Here is a 17977-nt window from a genome sequence, read left to right as displayed (position 1 = left end):
GACAGCCAAGTGCCCAGCTGCGGAGGATTCGGCCTCAGGGCTGGGGCAGCAGTCACCAAGACAGGGACCCAGAGACCAGCACTCCAAGGGGAGGGGAGATTCAGCAGGAGCCCCGGACCTCCTAACTCAGGTTCTGGTGCACAGGAGCGGGCCCTGGGGGTGGGGGAGGACGGAAAAGGCCTGAGCAGGGTCAGGGGTCTCGAGAGAGACCTCCGAAAAAGGCTGGTGCAAAAGCAGGCAGGGCCCGTGCCTGCCGAATCCACCTGAGGGCTGAGCAAGTGCAGCAGCTCCGACTGACTTCCAGTTTCTCTGCTTCCGCAGCTGGGAAGCTGGCCTGGGGGAATTTGTTTTGTGGGCTGGGGGAGAGAAAGGGGAAGAGGTCAGCTCTTTGCGCTCCTCCCCCCCAGACACCTCCTGCTAGACCGGGGTCCTATTCTGGATGCCTCTCCTTTAAACCACACTTGGTCTTAAGGGCAGCTAAGCTCCTTCGGGTAACGCATGAGGCACTGGGCAGTACTGACGTGCTGTTTTAACGGGCCTTGTCTACAAAGGCAAATTCTGCATGGAACAGAGGAGGTGTGGCAAACCCCTCCAGCTGCCAGACGCTGCCTCCCCCTCCAGGAAGCTCCCAGGAGCTCCTCCCCAGTCAGGGCACGAGCCTCTGAGCACAGGAACACACCTCTGAGCACACTCTCGGGTCAACATGACTATGGTGCCTTTTTCACATTAAACCTGTAGTACTGAAGTCTTACGTGTTAAACTCGAGAAGTGTTTTCCAAACGTCCCCCGTGAAGCGCCAGTAGAAGCAGGAGACAGCAAATCCCTGATCCGGGGGAGCGGACGGCAAGGCCGCAGCCGACCAGCCACACACTCCATGACATCCCAGCTCCAAGCCATCAGTGCCCAGGTGACATGGCTCCAGACGTGACAGCACTCGTGGGACGGGGGTGGACGCAGCCACTCGCTGTTGTGGGTGAGTCGTGTCCCAGAAACAGCCATGTTGAAGCCCCAACCCCAGCGCCTGTGAACGTGACCTTATTTGGAACCAGGGTCTTTGCAGATTTCACCAAGATGAGGTCATAACCCAATGGTATTGGTGTCATTATAAAAAAGGGAAATCTAGACACAAACGCAGAGAGAGACCATCTGAAGGCAGAGACAGAGCCATGGGGTCACAGCCCATGCAGGGCCTGGAGCCCTGAGAACCACAGGGCAAGGAGGACCCTCCCACAGAGCCTCAGAGGGAGGGAGCACAGCCCTGGGACACCTGACTGCAACTCTGGCCCCACTTTCCTGTTGTTTTAAGCCCCCAGTTTGTGGTACTTTGTTACGAAAGTCCTAGGAATAGCCACACATCAACTTAATTTGTTTTAAAAGGGAGAGAGAGAAACAGCACGAGCAGGGGAGGGGCAGAGAGAGGGAGAGAGAGAGTCCCGCACTGTCAGCACAGAGCCCGAGAGGGGATCCACCCCACAAACCCGAGATCGTGACCTGAGCCGAAATCAAGGGTCGGCCACTCAACCGACTGAGCCACCCAGACGTCCCTGGACTTTTTTTCTTAAAAAGAAAGCTGAACAGCTCCACGAGGCAGAAAAACCATTTCTGTGAACTTTAAGCCTGAGACGCGCTGTGACTTGAAATGCTAACCGAGCACTTGCACTCCCTGCATCAAGACAGGAACAGACTCCAAATACGAAATGAAATAAAGGCAACACCTTGCTCTTCGGCACCAGGATGAAACCCTTTGTGCCGCTGTATTCAACTTTTCATTTTGAAACACTTTGCAACTTACGGGAAAGTTGTAAGAATAATTCAGACAATGCCCACCCACCCCTGAACCAGATACACCAGTTTTAAACTTTTTGCAACGTTTGTTCACATCAAGTACTAGCCCACGTGTTCACACAGCCACGTTCCTATTAACCGTCGTAGACGAGCCACCTCTGGTCCACGGAAGGCGCTGCCGGCAGGGTACCCGGCGGCTCCGGCACTGAAGCGCCCAGTTCTTAATTTCAGCTCAGGTCGCGATCTCACAGTTCGTGGGTTCGAGCCCCGAGTCAGGCTCTGAGCTGAAAGCCTGGAGCCTGCTGGGGATTTTCTCTCCCTCGCTCTCTGCCCCTCCCCCACCATGCACTTTCTCTCTCTCAAAATAAATAAACAGGCTTTAAAAAAAGGTGCTGCACGCGAAGCTGGGCCAGCTGGGCCAGGACCACCCTGAGCAGGGCACAGGCATCGATCATCGCCACGTCTCCGTCCCCTTTTGAGACTAGCAGCAGACAGCACAGGCCTTTCCCAGGTAAACACTCGTTACGTGCTGAATACGCGACAGACTGAAGGACGCACAGGCAGCTGCTGACTGAAGGGTCATCGCCAGAGCAGGAAGCAGACCAGGTGGGCAGCTGCAGCCAGGACCGCTCGGCCCCCAGCGATGGCTCAGCTTCCCTAACTCACAGGGACATCAACAACACAGCCAGTCCCGGAGCCGTCAACAAAGAGATCACCCTGGTCCCTGGCAACCCCATCAGTGGCCAGCCGAGCCCAACTGGGGGCACAGGCCAGGCTGCAGGGGCCCAAGGCAGCGGCATGTGATGAAGGCAGGAGGTCAAGGCGGGGCCGCCCTGGCCAGCAGTGGGCACCAGCATGGGGGCCACCTGGACCCACCAGGAGTCCGAGGCCGTGGGGCAGAAGCCCTGTGGGAGGGGCAGGGTCTGGGCTGGGACTGGGGGGAGGAGGGGAGGTTTCAGGCATCCTGTGCCCCGTCTCTACACGTAAGGGAGATGGCCTCTCCCAGGGAAAGCCCCTCTGTCAAGTGCTGGGCTGGGACCAGCCCCAAGGCGCGGTAAGAAATGAAACTCCCGATTCACAAGGGAAGACCTGGGTCTCAAGGGGAACTTACCAGGGGCCACTCAGGGCTCTGGGGCACGTGGCAGAGACACGAGGGGTCTCCAGGTCTGCCCTGCCGGCAGTGACCACAGCTGCAGGAAGCAGGCACTGAAGGTGCTGTCTCTCTGGGCAGCCAGTGGGCGGGCGGGGTCCTGCCCTTACAGCATGGGGTCAGGGGTGCCAGGTACCCCTGTATGACAAAGCCCTCGGGAATGAGCCACACAGGCCAGCCATCATCTGCCTCTGTCACCAAGCCCGCCCCGCATACCTATCCCCAGGCCTGCTACAGAGGGTCCCGAGGCCGGTGACAACTTGAGGACGGTCTTGGCTGGGGTGCTAGGTGAGCCCCACAGCCAGCCTCAAAGTGAACCCCGTGACTTAATGCTAAACTGTAAAGGTGTCTGGGCAAAGCCTAGAAGAAACCTGGTGAAACATACTAGACTCTGAGAAAAGATTTCAAAGAAAAATTCTGCACGAATGAAGCTGAAAAGATTAACACGAATTCACAAAAACCCAATGACGGTGGTCACGTGCAACCAGAGAACTGTAGGCCACGGGTCCTTCCGGAACACAGCCTGCAGCACATGGTGAGACAAAACACACGTCTTTGGCCAGTAATTCTACTTTTGGGAAATTCTACCCCAAGGAAATGACCCCAAATGCTAACTTGCTCAAAGATGTTGCTAGTGCCACTTATAACACCACGATGTAAGAAACTACTCAAATGCCCAAGCAGCCAAGGAAACCATGACGTTAAATCTGAACAAGGCCCAACTCAGAGGAACAATGAGAGGTTGTTCATGTTGGTGCTCAGGAGTTTACAACAAATAAACTGACGGAAAGAAGGGACAGCTGGGACCACGGACCGTAAGATGTCTGCTCAGATCCCCGCCCCACCCCCCCCACGGCAAGTTGCTCATTTATAAAACTCAAAAGACCAAACACTTGCATGGGGCAGGATGAAACCGTTCGAAATTAACGTTGCAGAGGAGGAACGCAGCATAAATATGAGAGAAACCCATGTTTCCCTTTCTTCCCTCCCACCTGGGCTGGGAGAGCCCCCGCGGAGCCCGGGCGGGACTTTCACAGATCCTTCCACCAGGACCAAGGACGGTCTGCCTCCTTGGCCCCCAGAACCGGGCCAATGTGAGCCATGGACTCCTCTAGGACCTTCCAAGCACCAGGGGGCAGGGCCCCCCCCGGAGGAGAACACACACTTCTCCCTCCTGCCGCCCCCCCCCCCCCCCGACTGCCTGGCGTGGAGTGGCTGCCAAAGCCCTGGGACCCCAAGCCTGACTTCGAAGGAACAAAAGGAAACCCTCCTTGGGCCGTGAGCCCTCTGGCCGCACAGCTGTCACCTTCCCTGCTAGTATTTCCCTCTGTGCTCACACAGAGGGGATGGCGTGTGCCACCACCTCGCCGGCTCCCTTACACGCGGTGACATCTTTCACTGACTGACAGTCCGGGACAGAGGGCAGCAGCTAAGTGACGTCTGTCACCACGATCTTGAGCAGGATGACACGAGTGGCAGGACACACACGCTGGCCTGCAAGCACGAGGGGCGAGCCGTCCGCCGTCCCCAGGCCCCGTCAGACCCCAAGCCTGCTGGTGTCAGAGGAGAGAGGCCACAGGACCCAAGCTGTGGCCTTCGCGTCTTCACAGCACTCGGGAAGCAGCACGTGAACAGCGACGGATGAACCCACCCCTGTGCTCCCCCCGCTCCGCCAAAATCGCCACGTTTTCTTCACGAGACCGGAGTTTGAGAACCAAGCCCACGTGGCTCGGCCACACACTGACTTCGTCCACGCCCGTGGCTCTGGCGGGCCAGCTCTTCCTCTTCGGACCCAGTGTCGGCTGTGGGCAAAAACCATTTATCTGGGAAGAAAACTAAGGCAAAAACAGCACGCGGCTCCAAACAAGCTGAGAAGCACGCGTTAAAACATTCAAAAGGAAAGGCCTGCAAACGGCAAACTGAGGCCTGGAGTCAACCCGCTGACGGAGAACTTTCTCACGAACAGGAAAATTCCAAACTCGGAGCCCCAAAAGCACACGTGTTTTTAAAAGCAGACACCAGGGGTGCCTGGGTGGCTCAGTGGGTTAAGCGTCTGACTTCAGCTCAGGTCATGATCTCACGCTTTGTGGGTTCGAGCCCCCGCGTCGGGCTCTGTGCTGACAGCTCGGAGCCTGGAGCCTGCTTCGGATTCTGTGTCTCCCTCTCTCTCTGCCCCTCCCCTGCTCCCACTCTGTCTCTCTCTCTCAAAAATAAATAAATATTTTAAATTTTTTAATTAAAAAAAAAAAAGCAGTCATCAAAACGTAAAAACTACTGGGCTTTAAGATATGATGAGTTGAGCCTCCGATGTGGACATCATTCCTGCAGACACTCCGCACGACGCACACGGCCCCTTGCGCCTGGTCCCAGACCCTCCCGGGGGCCAGTGGGGGGCTCCTTAAGGTCACAGGTGCAAGCAGCTACAGCAACAGCTCCGATCTTCAACCAACAAACGGTATAAGATAAACGTGAATGAGGTCCCCGAGGCGCCACCGCAAGTGCCATCGAAGCCACCGACAGCGAACACACAACAGCCCGAGGGGAACCCGGATCCAGGCCGGCACGGCCGCCCCACAGCACAGCCCTTACAGGGAAACAGGGTCCGCAGAGCACCCTAACCCCACCCAGCCCGCGGCCCAGAGCAAGACGCTGAGGGACACCAGCGAAATGGGAACCAGTGCGGCTGCGTGACAAGGACGTTTTCGCCAGTTCTGTGCGTGTTCGAAAACGCCCCGGGTCAGTAAGAATCAGGCGGTGGGGCCCACACAGCTTGTAGTTTAGGAAGAATAAGTGATCCCGCGATGCAGACGCAGACAGACTCTAAGGTGCTATGTATGGGACCCGCAGGCCGCGGCTCTGGGGCTGCACAGGCACAGGCCCTCTTCTCCAGGTTGTCACTCACAGGGGACCGCGAGCGAGTATGAACAGAAGTGACAGCAGCAACCACCCCCCAGCGGCCCGCCTGGCGAGCGGAGCTCCTGGCTCATTAAACGACCTCTGAACCTCCTGGCGAGCGCAGGGTCAGTGTTCGAGGGACCGCGCCTTTGTGAGTGTGGACCGTACCCCACTAAACCACAACGGCCTCGTCCACGTCCCCGCAACACTCCTGCTCTCACGGCCACTACACGCCTAGCGTCGCAGACCCCGCAGGGCACGACGATGCCCTCAGCTCCACGTTTTCTTTAGCACAAGACGGAGTTTTCTCCATTTCAAAGACTGCATTTCAACAGCTGCTCCTTTGCTTTCCCATGTATCTTACGGGAAGCGCTAAACCCATCCTGAAACGGTGCCACCAGCCTCACTCACTGCCTGGCTATGACCTGGTGGGGCAGCTGGGCACATGTGCATCCACAGGGCACACACAGGGCACATATGCGTCCACCGGGGCACACCCAGGGCACACGTGCGTCCATTGGGGCACACACAGGGCACACATGCATCCACCGGGGCACACACAGGGCACATGTGCGTCCGCAGGGCACACGTGCACCCATCAGGGCACACACAGGGCAGACGTGCTTCCACAGGGCACACACAGGGCACACGTGCGTCCACCGGGGCACACACAGGGCACACGTGCATCCGCAGGGCACATGTGCATCCACCGGGGCACACACAAGGCACACGTGTGTCCACCGGGGCACACACAGGGCACACATGCATCCGCAGGGCACACACAGGGCACACGTGCGTCCTCAGGGCACACACAGGGCACACGTGCGTCCTCAGGGCACACACAGGGCACACATGCACCCATCGGGGCACACACAGGGCAGACATGCTTCCACAGGGCACACACAGGGCACACGTGCTTCTGCAAGGCACACACAGGGCACATGTGCATCCACTGGGGCACACACAGGGCACACATGCATCCACAGGGCACACACAGGGCACACGTGCTTCTACAGGACACACACAGGCCACACGTGTCCATCAGGGCACACACAGGGCACACGTGCATCCACTGGGGCACACACAGGGCACACGTGATTCCGCAGGGCACACACAGGCCACACATGCGTCCATCGGGGCACACACAGGGCACACATGCATCCATTGGGGCACACACAGGGCACACGTGCATCCATTGGGGCACACACAGGGCACACGTGCATCCATTGGGGCACACACAGGGCACACGTGCTTCTGCAGGGCACACACAGGGCACATGTGCTTCCGCAGGGCATACGCAGGGCACACGTGTGTCTGCAGGGCACATGTGCATCCACCGGGGCACACACAGGGCACACGTGCATCCACTGGGGCACACACAGGGCACACGTGCACCCACCGGGGCACACACAGGGCACACGTGCACCCATCAGGGCACACACAGGGCACACGTGCATCCATTGGGGCACACACAGGGCACACGTGCATCCATTGGGGCACACACAGGGCACACATGCATCCGCAGGGCACACACAGGGCACATGTGTATCCACAGGGCACACATGCATCCATCGGGGCACACACATGGCACATGTGCATCCATCGGGGCACACACAGGGCACATGTGCATCCACCAGGGCACACACAGGGCACACGTGCACCCATCAGGGCACACACAGGGCACACGTGCATCCACTGGGGCACACACAGGGCACACGTGCATCCGCAGGGCACACACAGGGCACACGTGCTTCCGCAGGGCACACATAGGCCACACGTGTGTCCATCGGGGCACACACAGGGCACACGTGCATCCACCGGGGCACACACAGGGCACACGTGCATCCGCAGGGCACACACAGGGGACATGTGCTTCCGCAGGGCACACACAGGCCACACATGCGTCCATCGGGGCACACACAGGGCACACGTGCATCCATTGGGGCACACACAGGGCACATGTGTGTCCACAGGGCACACACAGGGCACACATGCGTCCATCGGGGCACACACAGGGCACACGTGCATCCAGCACTTTCTCTGCAGCAGCAGCAGAGTACCCCCCACCCCCAGCCCCACTGAGTACCCTTCACTCCGCCCTACTCACCACCACGCAGAAGAACCTGGTCCCGGTAGCCTCCCCGGGCACCTGTCCGGGGAAGGGGTCACCATCTGTGTCTCAGAGGCCCGTCTGTCTGTCTTTGTCACCTCCCCTTCAGGACATGCACTTCAGCAAAGCAAGGGCCTTGTTGGCAGCTGAGAGCCCTGCATGTGGCAGGCATGGGGCTGGGCCTGCTGCACAGGCCACCTCTGCTGTGCCATCCGGGAATCAGCAGCTGGAGAGGTGATGCCTGGCGACCGGAGAACCTTCACTAACGCAGGATTGAGAAGCACACGTGCAAACGTGCAAATACAAGCTACGGTAAATCATGTCCCACACGTTCAGGCCTAACCCCCCCCCCCCGCCCAGTCCTGTGAATGTGACCTTGTTTGGAAACAGGGTCTTTGCAGATCTAATCAAGTTAAGGTGAGGTCATCATAGCAGACGTTGATTCAATGTAACTGATGCCCTCTCAAGAATAAGGAAATCCCAGGGTGCCTGGGTGGCTCAGTCAGTTAAGTATGACTTTGGCTCCTGGTTCGTGGATTAAGCCCCATGTCAGGCTCTGTGCTGACAGCTCAGAGCCTGGAGCCTGCTTCGGATTCTGTGTCTCCCTCTCTCTGCCCCTCGCCCCTCTCAGAAATAAATAAAACATTTTTAAAAATATTAAAAAATTGTTTTAAAAGAATAAGGAAATTCAGGAGTAGCTGGCAGGCTTAGTTGGAGGGGCATGTGACTCTTGGTCTCGGGGTCATGAGTTCAAGCCCCAAGTTGGGTATACAGATTACTTAAAAAAAAATTTTAAGGGGCTCAGCTAGTTAAGCATCCGACTTCGGCTCAAGTCATGATCTCGCAGTTTGTGAGTTTGATCCCTACGTGGGGCTCGGTGCTGACAGCGCAGAACCTGCTTGGGACCCTCCGTTCCCCTCTCTTTCTGCCCCTCCCCAGCTTGTTCTCTCTCCGTGTCTCAAAAATAAATAAACATTACAAAATTTTAACAAAAAATAAATAAAACAAAGTAAGAAGGAAATCTAGACACAAAGGGGAGGAGACCATGAGAACACACAGAAGAGATTGGCATGATGCATCCAGAGGCCAAGGAGCACCCAGGATTGCCAACAGATGGGTCCTCCCCTGCAGCCTTTGCAGACAGTGTGGCCCCGCGCACATTCCGATTTGGGGCTCCTGGTCTCCAGAACCACGAGAGAATGAATCTCCATTGTGTAGAAACCAGGTCTGTGGTGTTTTGTCACGACAGTCCCAGAAACTCATACAACAGCAACCTAACTTAGAGTACTGCTCCCAGTCAGATGATCACAAAGGCCGTCTGAGATGGGGCGTGAGTGGTTCCGCACCTCCTGTGTGTCCCATGCACCAGCACCCACCCCATCCAAGTCAGTGGTGTGCAGCAGAGCTGGGAGATGCATCCTTTTGAAGCTGTCCGAGGGGCTCCAAGGTGAGAACCACGATACAGTCCGCCCCTTTACCCAGGAAAGCCACGCGGCAAAGGTGCTGGCATTCAGAACCCAGAACCCAGGCAGGGGTGGCCGTTCAACAGCTCAGTGGCCCTTGCCCCTGCCACTGGGTGGAAGCACCGGACCTTTCCCGTGGGCTGTGGGTGGAGACAAGGGGAGAGCGCAGCACGCGCTCTTCTGAGTGACGAGTGAGGTGTGGTGTGTGGGCTGCTCTGGAGGCACAGAGCGGAAGGCAGCTGTGCAGAGAAGGGTGGACCCCCAGGGGTGGCCCGCACACCACAGCAACACCAAGGGCAGCTCCAGAACAGCTCCTGGGCAAATCTGTGTCTGCACTGAGAGTCACGTGCTCGCTTTAGTGGGCACCCAAAAAGGGTAACCGACATCAAACGCACGATTTCGTGGATATTCTTGCTTAAAACAAGACAAAGATCGGCTTAAGTAAAAAGCAAGAGGATTGTGAATGATCTTGAGCAGGTGTGGGCAGTGCACCGGGAGGCTGCCGTGCTGGTGCTCCGTCCGCTCTCCCTATGCAAGGACGGCATGCCTACTGGTCCCAGGAGAGAAGACAGCAAGACACATCTGGCCTCTGACCGAGCCCCCGACCTCTGTGCTGGACACAGTGAAGGCATGCTTCTCAGTGCTGACCCCTTCCCAACCTGCTCCTCGGGCCCCGAGTGCACACACACACCTTGGAAATACTCGTGGCTCTCTCCATCGGGAGAACTCTGTAGTACTGCGGGCAACCTTGCCAGCCGCCCTCTGCCCCATCAGCAAGGCCAGCTGGGTCTCCACCGTGCCGAAGACAGCAAAGCAGCACCAGCAGTCCGGAAGCCAGAGCAGAGGAGATGCCAACAGTTCAGAAGACCACCTATCCATTCCTCAGATGTTCACTACATTGCCCAACCAAGTTCAGCGGGCAAGTGTCAAACCAACTTTTCTCTCTGTCTTTTTCTTAAGTGTATTTACTCATTTAAGTAGCCTCTACACCCAACATGGGGCTCGAACTCACGACCCCAAGATGAAGAGTTGAATGCTCCGCCAACTTTAATTCAAAGGGGCGCCCAAAGACAGTGTCACGTTTTCACTCCTTGTTCTGGTCTCATTCTGCCAACACAAGAAAAGAAAATGAGAAAGCCGAGCCTACTCAGTATTAAAAATCACTTTGTTCGGCCTCCCAGTGGGCCACACAGATGTGTGGTTACTGCCCCAGTGCACAGTGTCTGCTAAGGAGCTCTGAAAAGTTCTTCAAACTACTCTGAGGTTGGAGGAAAAAAAGCCTTCACACAAAACGAAACAAAAACAACGAAACGATACAAAAACGTGTTTCTGTATCGCCACAGACGATGGAAAACCACCACATCCCCGTGGAAAGGCCTGTAAACTTCCACTTCCAAAGTTGCCCACGTACGACCAAGAGCAAAAACGGAAAGGTAGTCTGTGACAAGCTGAGCGGAATTACCGAACTGCACGGGGCGACGTGACTCAGAAACGTCCCCCTGGCTTCAGGTGAGGGCCTTGTCCAGTGCCCACCCGTGCGCCCTTCCACGTCCTGACTCCTTCGGGCTCTCTTGACAAATAATCACAGCACAGGCACCTCTGCGTGGTTACGGAAAACACCCAGCAGCCGGCCCCAAGCGCTCAGCAACTGCGAGTCCAGTCTGCGAGGACTCACATCCCCAACTCTCTCTCATCTCAGAAGGTCGCACAGGAAAAGTGCCACCTCTAACGACTCAGAAGCGGATGGAGGAAGCAGGACGGAGAGGCACCCAAATGGGGAGCATGAAGAGCTCGCACCAGCCGCCACCGCAGGGCCCGGAGGGCAGGGCGCCTGGGAGGGAAGGGGCACCCGGCTGAGTCCCCAGAGTCCCAATGCGCTGCAAATATCCTGCCGTCTGCCGGAGGCTGCGCGGGAAGCGGCCCGCATACCAAGGAGCTCTCTGGCAGCAGGAGGAGAACGCACAAGGCCTCCACCTGGGAGCCCTGGGACTCCGGCCACCGACCCTGGGCTCAGGCCCGCCCAGACCCGCAGCCTCCAGGGTCCAGGGCCCAGACCCAAACACGCCATCTGGGAAACAGCGGGCGGCGCCCACCTCCCTGCGCACACGTGGAGAAGCACGAGGGCAGGGAGCCAGAGACACTCAACCCCGGGGCCTGAGGCGGCACCTGCCGGGCCCCAGCACCCCCCCCCCCCCCCCGGGGCAACGAGGGCATGCGGGGTGGGTCTATGCGTCAGACCCACCGGGAAGGGGAGCGTCTGACCGGACAAGGTGTGGACAGGCTCCTCGTGGGGCACGGGGCCACCACCAGGCCTGCAGCCGGTCTGCCGTTTGAGGAGGGCCTGTGTGCCCGTGAACCTGTGGGTGACCCTGGGCCAGCTGCTACCTTCTGTACCAGCGTGTTCTCTGTCTCTAAATGAAACTGAGTAATTTCTGCTTCTCTCAAAATTTCCTAAGCTGACTTAAAGCTTCTGAAATAAAAGGATAATGGCACTCAGAAGCTTTACTACTTTAGGGGCACCTGGGTGGCTCAGTCGGTTAAGCATCTGACTTCAGCTTAGGTCACAGCTTGTGAGTTCGAGCCCCGCATCAGGCTCGGAGCCTGGCTCAGATTGTGTCTCCCTCTATCTCTGTCCCTCCCCTCCTCATGCTCTGTTACTGTCTCTCTCAAAAATAAGTAAACATTAAAAAAAAAAAGAAGAAGAAGAAGTTTTACTACTTTAAATGGGATGGGATGAGAAAAGAAACGTTTTTAAGATTCAAACAGGGCCAGGGCACTTGGGTGGCTCAGTACGTCCAGCATCAGACTCCTGGTTTCAGCTCAGGTCACGATCTCACAGATTCATGGGTTCAAGCCCCGAGTCGGGCTGTGTGCTGACAGATCAGAGCCTGGAGCCTGCTTGGGATTTTCTGTCTCCCTCTCTCTCTGCCCCTCCCACTCCCAATCTCTCTCTCTCTCTCTCTCTCTCTCAAAATAAATAAGCAAACATTAAAAAAAAGAAGAAACTTTGGGAGTGTCTCTCTAGTGTGACTCAAAAGCACACCTGTCAACACACAAAGTTCAAAACTGCGTGAACATTATTTCTCACTTTTCTAGTCTAAAATACCTACCTTAGCGAGTTTTAAGTCCAAATAATGATGTTTTAAAATACTCAGTAATTTTTAAATCTGAATATGACTTAAATAGCATTATTGATAAGAAATTTAACAGAAAACTTTGCATAAATCATACTAGGATCAAATTTAACTGGCCTGGTTTCTCTTTACCCTTTAACAGAAAAACTTTCTAGCTCGTTAGGAAAGGTTATCTCTGTTTTCTATGACTTTTTCATCTACAAATAACATCCCAGGCCACATTCTGCCATCACTAGCAAACCAGAACACAAAGCCTGGGTCTGCACATGTAAGACGCGAAGTGTTCAGGCCGGAATGGCAGAAAAGAGGGAACCCTTCCCTAACCTCATGGCGTGAGGCCCAGCCATACAGGCCACGCACAGCCAGAGCTGGGGGCCGAAGGCATCCGAACCACGATCAGGATGACACAGTATTTCAAACGCTTAAATCAGCCTTGTGGCCTCAACAGAGATTTTTAATCATCCACTCATTCTTAGCAGCCAGCCCACTAAAGGAAACTGGTAGCAATGTTTTATCAGGGGAGGGGACAGATACACAGGGGAATTCTGGGCAATGTGCCATCACTCAACAGACTTTAAGGTAAATTACGTTAGGTCAGAGGAAATAAAAAGTCTATGCATTTTTTTAATGTTTATTTATTTTTGAGAGAGAGAGAGAGAGAGAGAGAGAGAGAGAGAGAATGAGAATCAATGGGGGGAGGGGCAGAGAGAGAAAGGGAGACACAAAATCCGAAGCAGGCTCAAGGCTCTGAGCTGTCAGCACAGACCCCGACCCGGGGCTCAAACCCACGAACGGTGAGATCATGACCTGAGCTGAAGTCAGACGCTTAACTGACTGAGCCCCCCAGGCGCCCCAAAAGCCTATATTTTTATGAGAACATGGGTCAGGAAGGAATGCCAACTCCCAGAATGGACTGCCGTGGCAGGTGCTGTGCTGCAAGGTGTGAGGAGGACAGGAGGGACGGAGGCTTCTAGAACCTTCCCCTCACCTTAACACAGCAGCCAAGAAGGCACCTGGGCACATGACGTGCCAGCAAAGGAAGGAATTCGCTCAGGTGACCGGCCGCTCTTCTAAGCACCGTGCACTAAGTGGGTCTCCTCAGCTCGTACAGGCTGGTCCAAGACCTCTGGTAGAGAACAAAGCAGGAGGGCCACACAGCTGTCCCAGAAACACATACCACAGGGACAGTGTGGCCCAATTTCTTTTAATTTGAAAAGCCCCACATACGGATAACGTTGGAAAGTTCACTCTCTTAAAAGTTAATTTCGTGTAACATGTTTGTAAATAACACACCCTCTGACAGCGAAAGGGCGTCGGGCCTAAGCATTTCCTCGAAACCAGGAGTGATCTTGCCCTTTCCAGGGGTCTGCGTTGCCCTTTCTGTGCTCATGCGTGACGGAGGAGCACGGGTGTCACCGGGGCGAGGGAATCACCGGGCCCTGGATAACTGAGTGGGGACACAGAGCGTCAAAGAGGGTGGTGCCCCTCTAGGCGGCAGTCACCTGAGCCCCACAAGGTGGACATCACCGGGGTCTGAGCACAGGAACGAGGCATTTTCAGAGAGAAAACAGGCAAACCTGAACAGAAACGGTCTCATCAAAACGAAACTCTTATATCCAAGATGATGTCAACGAGAGGCTTAATAAAATGCCTTCCCTAAGGCTGGTCTCCAGGAAAGGCCCAAAGTGAGGACCTTCCACTATCTTCTAAAGAAAACTCACAATAACCACCCCCGTCCCTCCTTCAGCAGAGAATATGAAGATGACAACTAACTTTATAGGGGACACAGGGCTTAGATCTCAGTAACTTCTGCCTCAGCATGCCTATCATTCACTTAATTCTTTCTGGAATAACAAGGCACCCCACAGTTTTCAGTGCAAAATATCTAAAACTACCATAAAATAAACCAAATGAAAGGACTCCAGTATGATAAAGTACTACTGTTTACTTCATTATTCATGTGAAAAACCCTCCTCTAAATTTCTTTCTGAGGAACGAGCTATTTTCCATTCCTGCAGAGTGGAAATATTGCCTTGTACAGGCAGCGAGCGGGCCAGCCACACAGTGAATCCACAAGTCTGTTACCCACACGGAAAGTTAGCTTTGATAATAAATCCAACAGGAAAGATTCTACAACTGACCCGATTAAGCTGCACGCGAGCACTCCGCGCACAGGTGTCCTCGCCCAGCAGTTTGCAAAACGCGTTGCCTAATTAGCATTTCTTTAAACAATGCTGATAACAATCTTGCCACCGTAATCCTCCACAAATGCGTAGCTGAGATTGTAGCACGGAGAGCGCGAGGAAATTCGCTGTGAATCTCAGTCAAACTTTCTTTTGTTTATATTTCTCGGTGTCAGAAAATACCTGTTCTTTACCCCTTTGGGCTTGTACCCAGGCTCCTCGGTCCAGCCCTATTGTGCGTGGTCCGTTACACCTACAAATAATAAATTTGTTACCGGGGCCAGGGGAACCCCAACTAGCCACAGCCCTCCTCCTGGCGCAGAAAATTCCCCATTTGCCATCGGATTGAGTTGTCAGACAGTGACTCGTGCTACCCTGTGAAACTGACATGTCTATTTACGGAGAAACAAAGACACCGCTCGCGGCGGACCCGGCTCCCTCCGCGCGCCCCGTCCGCTCCGCGCGCCCCTGGCCGCTCCGCGCGCCCCGTCTCCTCCGCGCTCCTCTGGCCACCCGGCCCCGAGGCCCCTGCGCCCTGGTTCATCCAGCAATTAAAATGGAGACGAGGCCGGTGGCCGGCGTCAGGGGGAGACAATGACCCCAAAGGCCTGGTGGGGCGCGGGGACCCGCCTGCGCCCACCTCCCGCAGTTCCGACTCTTGGCAAACTCGGCGCGGGCGGGTCCGGGTGCGGCTCGGCGGCGCGGGCGGGGGGCGCGCGGGACGGCGCGGGCGGGGGGCGCCAGGACGCCCCTGGGCTGCCTCCTGGGGCCGGGCGTTGACGCAGCAGAAATTACCAGCTGGAAAATTCCCCTTTTGGAGGTGACGGGGGAGGGATCGCGGCGGCAGCGGCAGGAGGCGCGGAGGGCGAGGGGCGCCGGGCAGCCCCGCCGCCGCCGCCGCCGCCGCCGCCGCCGCCGCCGCCTCCGCGCGCAGCCCCGCGGGGACCCCGCACCGCCCCCGCCCGCCCCGCCCCGAGCCGCCCGAGCTTCAGGATCGGCGGGGGCCGGGCTGGGTCGCCGCCGCCGCCCCCGAAGCCGCAGCCGGGGCGCGCCGATCGCCGCCAGGAGGGCGCCCCCGCGGGGCGGGGCGCAGTGGGGCGCGGGGCAGCAGGCGGCGGGGGCGCGCCCCGGCTCGGAGCTGCCCGGCCTCGGAGCGGCCCTGGCCGGGCCCGGCCGCGATGCGCCGGCCCGGCCGCGCGGACAATGAGCCGGCGCCGCTTACCTGTGACCCCATGGGGCGCGGGCGAGGGCGGGCGCCGCGGCCGCCGGACCGGCGCCGGTGATCGCCGCCGCCGCCAGGCGAGCGCTGCGTCCGGGCGGGTCCGAGCTGCGCGCTCGCCTCGGCTGCTCCGTCCGTCTGTCCGTCCGTCCGTCCGTCAGGCCGGCGCGCGCCCCCGCGCCCGCTCCAACCCCGCGGCCCCCGCCGCCCGCGCGCGCGCCCCGCCTGCGGACCCTGACCCCGCCCCCCGGCGCGCGCCCGGCCGCTGCTGATTGGCCCGAGCGGCGCCCGGGCCGCGGCCACCGCCCCGGGCCCCGCCCCCGCCGGCCCGGCCGCCGGCCCCGCCCCTCGCTGGGCCCCGGGCTCGGCGCCGCGGGGCGGGAGGGGGCCGCGGCGGGGGTCGGCTCCTCCGGGCCCCCCCCGCCCGCCCCGTGGGCGGCCGGACAGCGGAAGTGCGGGCTGGAGCTCGCTGGGCATTGTGGGAAGCCCCCTCCCCTGGGTTGGCGGGGGGCGGGGGCGGCGCGGCGTGGGGGTCTCGGAGCGCCGGTGCGGGTGCCCGCGGGGGGCCGAGCGGAGGGCCGAGCACCGCGGCGGGAGATGGGGCTCGGGGACTAGGGCCCCCCCCCCGCCCCTTCCTCCCCGGCGCGGCCCACGCGCCTCTTCCTCGGGGGCGCGCGGGTCCCCGGGCCACAGGCTGTCCCCACGACCCGATGCGCAGTCCCGCCGCGCGCGTCTCGCAAACTTCGCGACTTCCCCGCCTGCTCAGGAGGCGGTGCGGACCTCGCGCGGTGCGGAGAGAAAGCGCTGTCGCGGCGGCGCTGGGGCGCGCGGCTGGAGAGGGCCTGTGGCCGCGCGCTCGCGCCGTCGGGGGACCTCGGCGCTCCCGGGGAGAGGGGCACCTCGGGGCGCGGGCCACGCGACGGCCCCCGCCCCCGGGGGCTTGGGTTCGGCCAACTTAGGAGCGCCGGCGGCCGGGCGCGCGGGGTCCTTCCCGCCGCGTCGTGCGTCCCGCGCGGGTGCGGCCCCCGGGGAAGGGGCGAAGGAGCGGGAAACAAGCCGCCTGGGGCGCCGGCCCCCTCACCCCCTTCCACGACCTGGAGTCGTGCTGCCCGGGATGGGCCCTGCGCCTCCCTTCTCGCCCCCGCTGTCGTCGAGCCGAGCCCTCGGGCGGGCTGAATGGGAAGCGTGGCCCCACATTCCTGGCTGGCCTGTGCGGGGGCAAAGGCCACCTCGCTTCCTCCCGCGGGCGCGGCGGTGGGAAGGGAGGTGAGCCTGTGGCTAGCCAGCCGCGCAGAGGAGTGGAGCACGACCCGGCCATCCAATGGCGAGGCTCCGCGCGGGCCGTCTGCGCCCTGCCTCCCTGCGGGGCCGGGGCCGAGCGCCGCGGAATTCCTCGGGAGGTGGGAGGCGGCGGGCCATTATGGATGCTTTCTCAGGATGTGTAAGGAGGCATTCACTGGGCTGCAGCGGGAGGGCAGGCGGCGGGGGAAATTCTCCTTGAGTGCACAAGGGCGAGCCGCGGTCTGGCAGCCAGCGATGAAAGGCCCGGACACTCCCTCACTTCTAGCCGGCGCCTGGAAATGGCTGTGCAGACACCCTCACCGCACTCCCTCCCCGCTGCCTGGTCTGGCGCTGCCGGCCCGCGAGCCCCCTCCCAAGCTTTTCTGTGGAGGACCCTCTCAGTCACATCCTCCTGGTCTGGAACAGCAGGCCCCAGTTTCCTCAGCCAGGAAGTGAAGGTTGGACACAGTGGCCCTGGGAAGAAGCGGGTGCCTCTAGGCCTCCGGGAGAGTCCAGCGGGTCACCTGCCTCCTCCCTTCGAGAGGACAGGGGGCGCTCTCGCCAGGAGTCTCCCCACCTGCCTGCCTAGAGCACCCGTGTAGCCCACGGTGGAAAGGGGGCCAAACGGATTAGGACCAGACCCCTGGTGCCTGCCCTCCTCTCGGAGAGCCCAGTCTCTCCCGAGATGTCTCAGTCCCCTAAGACGCTCCGCAAAGAGAACAGCCTTGCGGAGTTGTCACATCCGCTGTGGGTGCGG

At 58.8% G+C, this 17977-nt stretch overlaps 1 protein-coding gene across 1 annotated transcript in view; it reads right to left on the bottom strand.

Annotated features, from left to right (window-relative positions):
* ZBTB46 (zinc finger and BTB domain containing 46) overlaps positions 1–16116 on the bottom strand; it is a 61932-nt gene extending 45816 nt beyond the window's left edge. The window contains 1 exon segment of the mRNA XM_043553401.1: positions 15943–16116. The gene's annotated coding sequence lies outside the window, so the exon portion shown is untranslated.
* Between the last annotated feature and the right edge of the window lie 1861 nt (positions 16117–17977).

Source organism: Prionailurus bengalensis, chromosome A3 (genome assembly GCF_016509475.1).
Source record: "Prionailurus bengalensis isolate Pbe53 chromosome A3, Fcat_Pben_1.1_paternal_pri, whole genome shotgun sequence".
Taxonomy (NCBI): Eukaryota; Metazoa; Chordata; class Mammalia; order Carnivora; family Felidae; genus Prionailurus; species Prionailurus bengalensis.
The sequence above is the reverse complement of the archived record's forward strand: the minus strand, read 5'-3'. Positions and strand labels throughout refer to the sequence as shown.